This window comes from Hyla sarda, chromosome 5 (genome assembly GCF_029499605.1).
Source record: "Hyla sarda isolate aHylSar1 chromosome 5, aHylSar1.hap1, whole genome shotgun sequence".
In the NCBI taxonomy this organism is placed as follows: Eukaryota; Metazoa; Chordata; class Amphibia; order Anura; family Hylidae; genus Hyla; species Hyla sarda.
Genome location: NC_079193.1, coordinates 241,944,630 through 241,957,741, shown reverse-complemented (window position 1 = coordinate 241,957,741; position 13,112 = coordinate 241,944,630). Strand labels below are relative to the sequence as shown.

At 44.3% G+C, this 13,112-nt stretch overlaps 1 protein-coding gene across 4 annotated transcripts in view; it reads right to left on the bottom strand.

The window, feature by feature from the left end:
• The window catches only part of MBP (myelin basic protein), a 164,292-nt gene that overhangs the window by 131,923 nt on the left and 19,257 nt on the right, over nt 1–13,112 (bottom strand). The gene's annotated exons all lie outside the window — the stretch shown is intronic.

Here is a 13,112-nt window from a genome sequence, read left to right as displayed (position 1 = left end):
GCTGTGATCCACGTGTATGGCCCTACCTTCTGGCAGGCTATACAAGTTGATTGCAGATATCACTGATCAGTGCTATGCCTACGCATAGCACTACACAGTATTAGTAACTAAAAGACTGCTATAAACGTGGAAAAACTTGGAAAAATTTTATGAAAAAGTAACAAAAATTTTTAAAAAATATGCTTCACTTTTTCCCATTTTAGATATATATATATATATATATATATGTATATATACATATACAGTACAGACCAAAAGTTTGGACACACCTTCTCATTCAGAGTTTTCTTTATTTTCATGACTAGGTAAATTGTAGATTCACACTGAAGGCATCAAAACTATGAATTAACACACGTGGAATTATATACATAACAAAAAAGTGTGAAACAACTGAAAATATGTCATATTCTAGGTTCTTCAAAGTAGCCACCTTGTGCTTTGATTACTGCTTTGCACACTCTTGGCATTCTCTTGTTGAGCTTTAAGAGGTAGTCACCTGAAATGGTTTTCTCTTCACAGGTGTGCTGGTGTGGAGGAGGAGGTGTGATGGTGTGGGGGTGCTTTGCTGGTGACACTGTTGTGGATTTATTCAAAATTGAAGGCATAATGAACCAGCATGTCTACCACAGAATCTTGCAGCGGCATGCTATTCCATCCGGTTTGCGTTTAGTTGGACCATCATTTATTATTCAACAGGACAATGACCCCAAACACTCCTCCAGGCTGTGTAAGGGCTATTTGACCAAGAAGGAGAGTGATGGGGTGCTGCGCCAGATGACCTGGCCTCCAAAGTCACCGGACCTGAACCCAATCGAGATGGTTTGGGGTGAGCTGGACCGCAGAGTGAAGGCAAAAGGGCCATCAAGGGCTAAGCATCTCTGGGAACTCCTTCAAGACTGTTGGAAGACCATTTCAGGTGACTAACTCTTGAAGCTCATCAAGAGAATGAGTGTGCAATGCAGTAATCAAAGAAAAGGTGGCTACTTTGAAGAACCTAGAATATGACATATTTTCAGTTGTTTCACACTTTTTTGTTATGTATATAATTCCACATGTGTTAATTCATAGTTTTGATGCCTTCAATGTGAATCTACAATTTCCATAGTAATGAAAATAAAGAAAACTCTGAATGAGAAGGTGTTTCCAAACTTTTGGTCTGTACTGTATATTATATATTTTTTTATTTTTTTTAAGTAAATAAACACATTTGGTATTGTCACGGGCTGAAATGTCGAAACTATTATAATGTTGATGATCCCAAAAGGTGAACAGTGTAGGCGGGAAAAAAAACACAAGGTCCAAAATTGCTACTTTTTGGTCACAACACGTCCTAGAAAAAAATTTAATAAAAAGTAATCAAAAATGTATAGATACCCAAACCTGGTACTGAAAAAAAATTTGATTAGGGTGCAAAAAATGAGGGGTCAGATTAGGAAAATTTCAAACATACTTATTTTGTTAAAGGAAGTTCCTTTTTATACCTCACCAAATAATATTGTTTAGGTTGCACCAAACATTTTATGGTAAAAAGAATTACGGTATTGATCACGCAAAAACGAAGCCCCCATATGATCTGTAGATGGAAAATTAATAGTTATGGCTCTTAACCCCTTAAAAAAAAAATCATTTTTACGTTTTTTTTTTTTTTCCTCCTTTCCTTTTAAAATCCCTAACTTTTTTATTTTTTCATCTACAGATCCATGTGAGGGCTTGTTTTTTGCACAACTATTTGTAATTTCTAATGACACCTTACATTTTTACATAGAAGTACCGCAAAACCAAATAATTATTATTTGTAGGTGAAAATTTATAAGATATCTGCAATTTTGCAACTCTTCGGGGGTTTGATTTTTTACGTAGTGCACTTTATGGGAAAAATTACACGTCATCTTTATTCTGCAGGTCAATGCAATTAAAACAATACCCAATTTATACAGTTTTTCTATCTATTATTGTACTACTTTTAAAAAATGATAACTTTTCTTATGTATAAAAGTGTCTTTTTCTGATCTCTGTAACTTTTTTATTTTTCTTTATGCAGGGATGTATGAGGGATCAATTTTTGTGCTGAGAGCTGTAGTTTTTATCAGTACCATTTTTGTTTTTATGGGACATTCTGATAAAAAAAAATCTGAGTTGTTGGTATTTCTTTTACGTTCACGCCGTTTACTGTGCTGGATCATAAACATTATATTTTAATAGTTTGGACATTTAAAATGTAAAATGGGAAAAAAAAAAAGTTTTTTTTATTAGGGGAGGGGTTTTTATATAATTTTAGAAACTTTTTATTTATTTATTTATTAATTTTACACTTTTTAAGACCCCATAGGGGACTATTATATGCAATCATTAGAATGCATTCACTGTATAATGCTATGCCTATAACATAGCATTATACAGTATAATCGGCTATCCACTGATCTAGCCTGGCTAAGCCAGGCTACATCAGCAAATCGGGATCACGGCAGGAAAGGTGACCATCCTCTGGCATTCATGGTGTGGGAGTTCCGTGAGCTCAACTGACCTAATGGCAAGTTTCATTTTCACTTTAGACACCGAGATGGGCATTGATCTTGGCATCTAAAATGGTTATATGCCATAAGCAAAAGCAGTGAGTGTGTGGCTACTGATAGTAGCCAACACTCACTGCTCTGAAGCGAGCACAGATCCTGTGCTTGCTTCAAAGCCACTTAAGGTATCAAGGCGTACAGGGATGCCCTGCTTCCTTAACAAGGGGTACTCCGCTCCGAGACATCTTATCCCCTACCCAAAGGTTTGGGGATAAGATGGCCGATCACGTGGGTCCCGCTGCTGGGAACCCCCATGATCTCTCCAGCAGCATTGTGGATAACATGTGTAGGCGAGGAGGTAGGCATGGCCTGCATGGGGAGCTGAGCAGATGCATGTCCGTCAAGCTCCCGCTTTCCAGCTTCCAATTATCCTGAATTCTACCCCTGACCCACGGGGATACTGACCGGAGGGAGTGCTCCCAGCTAGGGAAGGTCTCCTGCGGCAGTGGATAGGTCCAGACAACTCGTGCTGGGTGCCGCCGGTGGTGCGTGGATCTCCTGGTCAGCGGCAGCGCAGGCGGCAGTGGAGCTCATGGAGGTGGTCAGCCCTGGAGAGGAAGGGAGGTGGGAAGAGGCTCTGGTCCGGTGAGGTGCTCTGCATGGGTCCCGGCGCTGATCTTAAACTGCTGCAGCCAGAAGCCCCGCCATTGCTTGCCTTCATGGGCGAGGCTTGAGCCTGAGCAACTGGCAACTCCCGCGCTGCCTGCATTACGGTGGCTGCTGAGCAGAGGTGTGCAGCTCCCTGAGTGGGAGCACGGAGGATGGCTATCATCTCTCCTGAAGGTTGTGAGTACCCCTCGCCCTCCGGACATATTTGCCTGCTACTCAGTACAGCAACTGCCTCAGCCCACTTCTGGGCTTGCTGGGACTTTAAAGGATGGGGTGCTGACATAATACAAGATAGTTCCCCTCCTGCAGCTTTATTCACTGCTGGGATTGCTGGGACTTGTGGTGGCTGCAGTGCCAGGGGAGTCCTAGGTGCTCTCCTCTGTTGATCCTTTAATGGATTGAAGGTCCTAAAAGCTATTGACCCTCATCTGCTGTTGAGTTGCAACTAAACTGTCTGCTACGGATCTTTGTGCTATCTTACTGGGGGATGCCTGCCCTGTGTGCCACGTGTGGTGCTCCTCTCATCTGGCACCCTTCATTACTTATATTTGCTCTTTTGAGTGACTTTGGGCTGCTATGGGTGGTTCAAGGGGCAAATCCAAACGCACCAAATCAGGAGCTGGGGTGACTCGCCCTTTCTTGGATGAGGTCTCCTTGGATGACGGATCTTCACAACGTACCTCTGGGATGCAGACGCCTCTCTCTACTAAAGTGGCGGATAATGCTGCAAAGATGTTGAGTAAATTTTCCAGAGCTGAGGATCCATTGGGCTGTTCCTCACTTGGGCAGTCGGTGCTGTTGGCAGCTTGTCCTGCTGGTCCGGCGCCTCTTACCTTTCCAGAAAAGATGCAGTATGATGGGGACAACTTTGACCTGCCCTTTACTGAAATTTTGTCTGCTATCACCTCTTGCCATACTTCCATGATCTTTAAAGTGGATGAGCTTAGACAAGACTTTGTTATCCTGCGCCATGAAACTCAAAAGTTGAGAGAGCGCACCACGGAGGTGGAACACAGTTTTGGCAGCTGATGATACTCCCCCGCCCTGTCCCTCAACAAATAGCAGATCTACAGCATCAGTTTAGAGGAATTGTGGAGAGAGCCAAAGACTTTGAAAATCACCTCCAGATTAATAATGTTCATCTGGTGGGCCTCTTCTCTCCCCTCTTCTCGATGGAACGGGCTCATAGGGTCCATGCCAGGCCTCCTGTCCTTCCCCTCGACCCTTCCTGGTAAAGATCCTGCATTTCAAAGACAGGGACGCTATCCTGTGGGCAGTGATGATTAAAGGAGAAGTTGTCTTCGGGGACAGCAGGGTCACATTCTACCCGAAATTTTCCGTGGAATTACGTAAACAACGCACCTAATTTACAGAAGTTAGAGCCATGCTTTGTTCCAAGGGATATAGATATGCCCTGCTATACCCGGCTTGTCTGAGGATGGTGGATGAACGCACCACTAAATTCTTCACGTCACCTACTGAAGCGTTGCAGTGGGCGGAGGCTGCCCCTCGGGCTGCACAGCCACCTGACTGATTTCCTTGCTGGACTGCATGCTCTCTCCTTAGTTAGTTAGTGGGTTAGGATTGCAATTGTAGTTGCCCGAGGCACGAGTTTTCCTTAGGTCCTTCGCTTGGTAGGGGGCTATTACCTCTAGTTCTATTGGGTTAGTGGGAGGTGGTGGTTAGGTGGATTGTTCGTAACTCTTGCACTCGCCTGATATAGTTTTTTGTTCAGGTTACAGGTCTGCACTTGTTTAGTTAGTGTTAGACAGGGTATTGTTCGGGGACTGTTATACAGTTTTTACATGGTCTTGCTGTTTTGTGCTGTCGGGTCTTTGTTGTATGTGTTGTATGTCTTTGTAGTCTGGATGAATGTGGTGTGTCTGGGAGCTCTCCGGATGGCCTGGTTTTCCTTTGTAAGGTCATACCCTGCTTGTGCCTTTTACTTGTTGCATAATGGGGTCCCTTAAAATACTCAGTTGAAATGTCCATGGCCTCAACTCTAAATTCAAGAGGGCACTGTGCTTAGATTTTGTTAAACGCTACCCCCCGCATATTATATGTCTACAGGAGACTCACCTCATGGGTCAAAAGGTGTTGGCAATATGGAGAGCATGGGTTGCGAGGGGGTACCACTCCTCTTATTCATCTTCGGCCAGGGGGGTTTCGGTCCTAGTGTCTAAGTTCCTCCCACTGGTAGTATCTCAGCTTTCATGTGACCATTTTGATACATATGTCATCTTGCATTGTGCATTGTCTTCCTTTTGCTTCATGCTGGTCTCTTTGTATGTGCCTCCTCCCTTCCATGTTGATTTGTTGAACTCACTTACTGATAAACTGACCTCTTTCCCTACTGACCCTGTTCTTTTTATAGGTGATTGCAATGTTGTTCCGGATCCTCGGCTTGATCGCTCCAGTGCTGTGGACCCTGGCTCGTCTCCATTATCTTCTTGGCGTCTGGGGCTAGGCCTCACCGAACTCTGGAGGTGGAAGTATCCTGATGATTCGGTTTTCTTTCACTCCTCAGTACACAAGTCCTTCTCTCGTATTGACCTCACTTATGCATCGGCTGACCTACTGCCTGCAGTGAGTGAGGTGTTTTACATTAGTAGAGGGATCTCAGACCGTTCAGCTTTAATAGTTACTCTGTCCCTGGGTCCTCGTTCCTCCTCTCGTATATGGATAATGCACCTGTGATAGGGTTCAACACATAAGGATTGTCACACAATCAACAGAGCAGGAGATGGGAGAACAGCACCAGGTTTATTGGCAGAGATCACAAAACAAAACACAATCCACACGATGAGGGGTGATCCGAAGTCTGGGCAAACAGTGGGCAACAGAAGGGAACAGTCACTGAGCACAGGGAAGGAACAAACTGTAGATCCCAGGATTCGGCTCCGGGTCCAACACTCCACACTCCAATGTATTGTCCACAGTCCACAGATCTCAGCTCCACTTCTTGTGGTACCTCAAGTCTCCTGGGAGGTCCGGTCCTCACATCCGCTCCTCAGTTCACAGGGGTCCACAGCTAAGTCCACAGATAACTCCAACACGATTCCTTGTTCCAGAGGGCGGCCTCAGCCACGGCTCCTCTATCCCAGCAATTCTCCAGATTCTGGGGCACAATCTCCAGGGCAGTGTTGTACTGGCAGCAACTCTTACCCCAGAGATCATCACAGTAACGGCAGGCTCTGTCCTCCCATCAGGTCCTGTCTCCTGGACATCACACACTCTCCAGGCTCAGCCCTCACATCAGGACCAGTCTCCTGGACATCACCCAATCACCGGGCTCTGTACTGACATCAGGTCCTGTCTCCTGGACATCACACACTCTCCAGGCTCTGTCCTCACATCAGGTCCCGTCTCTGCAACATCACAAGCTCTCCAGGCTCTGTCCTCACATCAGGTCCTGTCTCTGCAACATCACACACTCTCGAGTCCCACACCCAGCTCTTCTTATCTTACCAGTCTCCTGTAGGGGGAAGGAGGGCACTGCCAGTGTCTCCAAGGTGTCTGCCTCAGACCTAAGGTGTTCAGCAGGAATAATTTACATTCCTTTGGTCAGTATCCCCCCATCTTCCTGTGTCCATCCAGCCCCCACCCAGACCATATGTGAACAGCAGGAGTAATTTGCATTCCTTTGCTCAGCATCTTCCTGTGTCCATCTTATGTCCAGACATATCAACCATGACAACAGATCACCCTGCCCATCCATAACACATAGAGAAATGACCTAAGTTACCTACAGAATACATCTGAAACTCAGGAAGAATTATAAGGAATGCTTTGGTGCCTGTTCACCATCACAGCACCCCTGGTGGCTTCAGGCTGAGGAAGTGTCTTCTGCCTTAGAGCTAGCACATACTGATTACTGGACACATAATGTCTCCCACCAGGATGTTTTGATCCGATGGGAAGCTTATAAGGCAACTGTCTGAGGGGCGTTTATAGCTGGTGTGGCGAGTAGAAGGGCGGAGCTAGGGGCTCGGGAGGGCGTTGCAGGTTGAAATTGGGGTACTGGAGGCAGCAGTGGTTAGGGATCCTACTCCTGAGGCAGAAAGGACATGGGCTAAGGTGCAGCGATCCCTATTGATTTTACAGAAGGATCGCGTTCACCTAAAACTGGCAGACAGAGAAGCGGCCCTATTTGAATTTCTGGACAAAAATGGTAAACTGTTAGCTTATTTATCGAGGGAGAGACGCACAGTGGCATCCATACCCTGTATATGCACAGTAGACGGGACATTGAGCGCTGACCCGGTGGTTTTTAAAGGGGGATTTAAATCCTTTTATAGTTCCCGATATTCTTCCTCGTCCCAGATAGACCCACTGGCTATATTGTCTTTTTGAAGGAGCTTCCCCTTACCCCCTTGACTCCACTTCAGTCTTCAGCCCTTGAGGCCCCTTTAATGGCTGAGGAGGTGTCATGGGTTATCAAGGACTTGCCCTTGGGGAAGACTCGGGGTTTGGATGGGCTGGTGGGACATGGGGGAAGGGAGAATGAGGAGAAAATAATTCCAATTATACTTAACCTTTATGCAGCGGCTTTGGAATCTGGGGTCTTGCCTGATTCCATGAGAGAGGCCCTTATTGTGGTACTTCTCAAGCCTGGGAAAGACCCGGCTTTGCCAGACTCATATCGCCCTATTTCCCTTCTCAGTGTAAATATAAACATTTTGGCAAAGGTTCTGGTGAACAGGCTTAGAGGAATTATTTCTTTGTTTGTTCACCCTGACCAAACAGGATTTTTGCCAGGGAGAGCCATGGATATCAATGTCAAAAGGTTACAACTTAATATCTCCGCAGCGGAGGAGGACGCTTCCCCTGGCTATGTAGTCAGCCTTGATGTGTATAAGGCTTTCGACTCAGTTGAATGGCATTATATATGGTGCCTGATGCGTGTCCTCTGCTTTGGACCTATTTTCCAGAATTGGGTTAGCTATATACTATATGATACCCCTAGAGCCCGTATATGTCTTTCCCACTTGGTAGGGGTACTAGACAGGGGTGTTCGCTTTCCCCCTTCCTGTTTGCCTTGGCTATAGAGCCTCTGGCGGTGGCCATTAGGGCCTCTGAATCCGTTGGGGGCATCCCTAGAGGGTCTGTGACTGAAAAGATTTCCTTGTATGCTGATGATACCCTAGTATATCTAGCAGATGTGGAAGGCTCCCTGAGTGCATTGTTTGATATCTTGGATAGGTTTGGGGAGGTCTCAGGCCTTAGAATAAATTGGGCTAAATCGTCCATTATGTCCTTATCCCGGGGAGGAGTTATGCCCTCTGCGTTGCCCAATGGTCTGCAGATGGTGTCTCGTTTCAGTTACTTGGGAGTGGAAGTGACTTCAGGTATTTCTGAGTTCATGGCCCTTAATTTGAACCCTCTTTTGGAGACTACAATTACAAAGCTTCAGGCATGGGATTCTTTACCCTTGTCTTTGGCAGGGAGGGTTAGTATTTTCAAGATTATATTTCTTACAAAATTTCTGTTGGGGAGATTTATCATTGCTTTTAGAGCATTTTTTGGTCTATGCTTTGGTGCAGTTCAAGTGCAAGCAGCATATTTAGCAACTTTTATATGCCTTTTGATATAGACAGTTTCACTCTTTTTGCCAACTCGTAGAACTTTTTCTTTTTGACCATGCAGTGGCCATGTATTTATCATTTGCAACTTTTGTCAAAAGTCGCTTTTTGGTGCGCAAAGGTACTTTTTTAGGCGCAAAGCTACCCCACCTATCAGTAGGCGTGAGAATCACTTCTATCTTCCACAATTCAACCTTTAACCTCTTGTGGTCGACAGCGCCCTACTTCCCTTCTATGACACACGCTCAGGAGCTCACGGTGATGCCCAGCTTTAATCCCTTAGACACCGCAATCAAATTTGATTGTAGCGTCTAAAATGCAAGTAAAAATGTCCCGGCAGCTCTGTGAAAGTAAGTAAAAACACCTAACCTGCCAAATTCAGGACCCGGGAAAGTGTCTACTTCCCTCCCTCACAAGCGTCTAGAAAAAGTGTATGTGGTAAAGCTTTCCCACCACAGCAGAGCTGCACAAAATTCATCATCCTGCTGCACCTTCTTGATAAATAAGATGCACACTAGTCAAACCCACCACCCAAATAAATGTGGGAAAATAGCTCTACCATAGACATTCTTTGATAAATCTGGGCCTAGAGTTTTTTTTTTGTAAAACTTGACAGAGCTCTGAGATCCTTCTATTGGCAGAATAAACCTCTGAGATTGGGTCGGGCACTGCTCCAGGCTCCAAAACAATTTGGAGGACTTTCAGCTCCAAATATGCATAACTATTTTTTAGCTTCAAAGCTGATGGATCGACCTGGATCTCTCTAACGCCTAGACGGCTCTGGCAGGGGCTCTCATGGGTTCGTATGAGACATTGACTAATGTATTGTACAGATATACACCCTCCTCATCCTTATTGAAACCTATTAAGACAGTAGCTGCGGTCTGGTCGGTGGCTTCCGGGCGCTTCCCTCGACCGGTAGTTTCTCCCTGAGCACCCCTGTGGGGTAACCCTCATTTGGTTCACCTACGGAAGTTGGAGGCTGACGGGTTTTGGAGCTGCCATGGAGTTAAATTTGCAGTGCACTTGTTTGGAGAAGATTGTATCTTTCCTTCATTTGCTGATCTGAGAAGCCGATTTGATGTTCCTAGGGATGCCTATTTCAGGTATCTCCAGTTGAAACATGCAGTATATGCCCAGTTTGGCTCCCTGGAAGTTACCCCTGTGTTTAATGACTTGGAATTGCTCCTGGGGACCACCAATCTATCCAAACCACATACCCAGGCGTATGCCTTATTGCTGTCAGTGAGTCCAGATCCTTTTGCTAATGTAAATGTGGCGGGAGGTGGTTAAAATGTATTATCCCACAGTGGTGAGTGTCCGTGACATGCTCATTCAGTCCAGATTTATTCTATGTTTGTATTATACTCCTGTTAGATTACATAGAATGGGAGTCTTGGGGTCTGAGATGTGCTTTAGGTGTGGGTGGGAGAGAGGTTCCTGTGTAATGCCCTTCTGGAGAGAGGTGATGCAATTCCTGTCTGACCATCTAGAATTTCCCTTTGTCCTAACGCCGAAGGTCTGTTTGCTGGGAGTTATAAATGGCCTGTTATCGGGTCCTTATAGGCATATTTTAATCCGTTTTCTCCTGTTTTGTTCACGTAAAGTTATAGTGATGGCCTGGAAAGATACATCCTCCCCACCAATTTCCCGCTGGTTTGCCTTAGTGAATAAATATGTTCCCCTCTATCATGCTCTTTATGGGAGTCGTAAATGTCCCAAGAAATTTGACAAAGTACGGGTGCCATAGTTGTTGCTAGATGTTTCTATGGATCCCCTGGCTCGGGGGACTTCTCAGGTGTAATATGGTTACTGGGTTGAAAAGTGAGCTCCTAGGAAGTGTTCGGGTGTGTGTGTGTGTGACTGGTTGTGTCTGTGCTTGCTCTATACAATGGTGTTGGGGTTCTCTCCATGGATGTATCATGCCTACTACATAAACTGGTTTATAGTCCTTCTAGCTGGTTTCAGTTATGCAACATTCCTACATTATATTCTGTGGCTTATTGTACTCTCTTGTCGTGTACGGGATGGTGTAATCCCCCGGAGGATTGTTTGAATTTGTTGTTCAAGTTTGTGAAATATAATAAAAATGAACAACAAAAACGCAAAAATAAAAACTGGCTGTGTACTTAAGGCCAAAATAGGCTGTGTCCTTTAGGGCCACAGAAATCTGTTTTTCATCAGTAGCTTAGGCGTGAATGAAAAATAGACATTTTTGAGCTGTAGCCACAAAACCAGCTAGAAATATGGTGGAAAAAAATGCAAAAACAAAAGAATAAACCCCACATAAGTTAAAAAGAAAAAAAAAGCTGCTAAATAAATGAAAAAATTAAAACAGTGGGTAAACAATTTTCATTTAGTGCATTTCTTGGTCAGTCCCATAATGAATGTGTCTGCTGACAGTAAATAAATGCTTTATATTATATCAGTATTTAAACAGCAAAATAGACTAGATCCCTCTGCTAGGACTCCCAACCCCTCTGCTAGGACTGTAAAAGCATCTCTATCCCCTCAGGCTACTGTAAGGGAATGCAGAATGGAGCACTAAACTGTTTGACACAGCTAGAAGCTAAAGTACAGACTAGACAACTATGTATAATAGTTTTATTGCATACGCTAGGTCAGATTCAGTACTATGTATTGATCCAGGGTGCAGAGCAACCACAACTGCTGTATGACTTTCTTTTTCTATATTTTTTGTCCACTAGGTAAGCTTATAGTCACTGATGCCATTAGTTCTATAGGACTATAATGCAAAATGTAAGTATGAAATATACAGTATGACAGGCAATTAAAAGTATTTTATGTATTGGTCAGTGTTGAGCTGTCTACATTGCTTATGCTGCTTTACACTTCTCAACAAAAGGATCATATTGTGGAAATCGAACATGCTTGATCTGGGGAAAATTGGGAGGCCCCCATACACCTCACATGGTCATATGGCCCTACCAAAATTGGCGGGTTTGGCCAACACTCATCTAATGTGTATGGACAGCTTTGGACTTTGTCCATGAAGCAAGCCACACTTTAAAGGAAATCTGTCCCCAGTGTCACGTGCCCTAACCTGTCGGTACCGACAGGTAGTGCAGGTGGCACTGATGACAATGGTATTTACCTTGTCCCATCTCCGGTAGCTTCAGCTCCAGGCCCAGCTTGGAGCACAGGAGGAGCTTAGTGACGTGACCGCTGCTGCCGTCTGCTGGGTCCCACTGCTAGAGAACAGCAGCGGTGACATCATTAAGCTCTGCCCATGCACTAAGCCGGGCCCGGAGCTGAAGATACTGGAAAAAATTACAGCGGAACGAATGCACGGAACGGGACAAGGTAAGTACCATTGTCATCAGTGTCAGCTGCACTACCTGTCGGTACCAACAGGTTAGTGCAGGTGACACTGGTGACAGATTTCCTCAGCTCTCCTGATGTGTCTATGATAATTAATAATTGCATCCTCATAAAGTAATGACTTGGAAATCTATGAATAAACTGATAACCGGGCATGACGGTTTTCCTTGTCAGTAGGATGCATTCCTACATAAAGACCGAATGTTGGGATAGATCCTCGGCATAGCATGCGATTCTCAGACAGTGAGGTTTAGCCAGCACTTGAGTCCATATAAATGGAAAAACAATTTAGGTCAACGCATTTCTGGTCTTATGATCTGTACAGATACCGAAAGTACTGATAGGACAGTGCAGAAATATACACTCATTGCCAAGAATTGTATTGCTATGATCACATATAATTTGAGCCATTTCTTGAACTCAATAGTAAAACAGATGTTTGTTCACACATGCATTTATTTTATGGCTATAATTTTTAGTCAAAATATTAAGGGCACAGACCTCGCTCTCTTTACAATCAATAAACAGAAGTTATTTCAATCTGTAAATAGCCCAAAATATGGACAAAATTTAAATAGCCATTTTGGGGCTGGAGTTTGTGATAACCCCAAAAAACCTGCTACAAATATGGCTGAAAACTGCCAGAAAATTTGGTAAAAAATAAATAAAAAAATGGCCCATAAGCAATATAAAGCTTAAAAAGCTGTTTAAACTTCAGCCGTTTTTAAGCCTTAAAAACTGACATTATTTGAGCCTCAAAATGGGGTTTAATGAATGAGTTGTGAATCTTTTACTTGTCAATTTAGGCTTGGCTTAGCGTAAGGCCATGTTCACATGGCAGACTTTCTGAGTAAAATACAGCCGAAAAACTTGCTTGGAAATTTAGTTGCAGCAAAGTTCCATTGTTTCCAATGGGATTCTGCTGCACCGTGCACACAGTGGAATTTCCATGGCAGAAACATGTCAATTCTTTCTGCAGAATCCACTCACATTTCTGAGCGGCCATAGT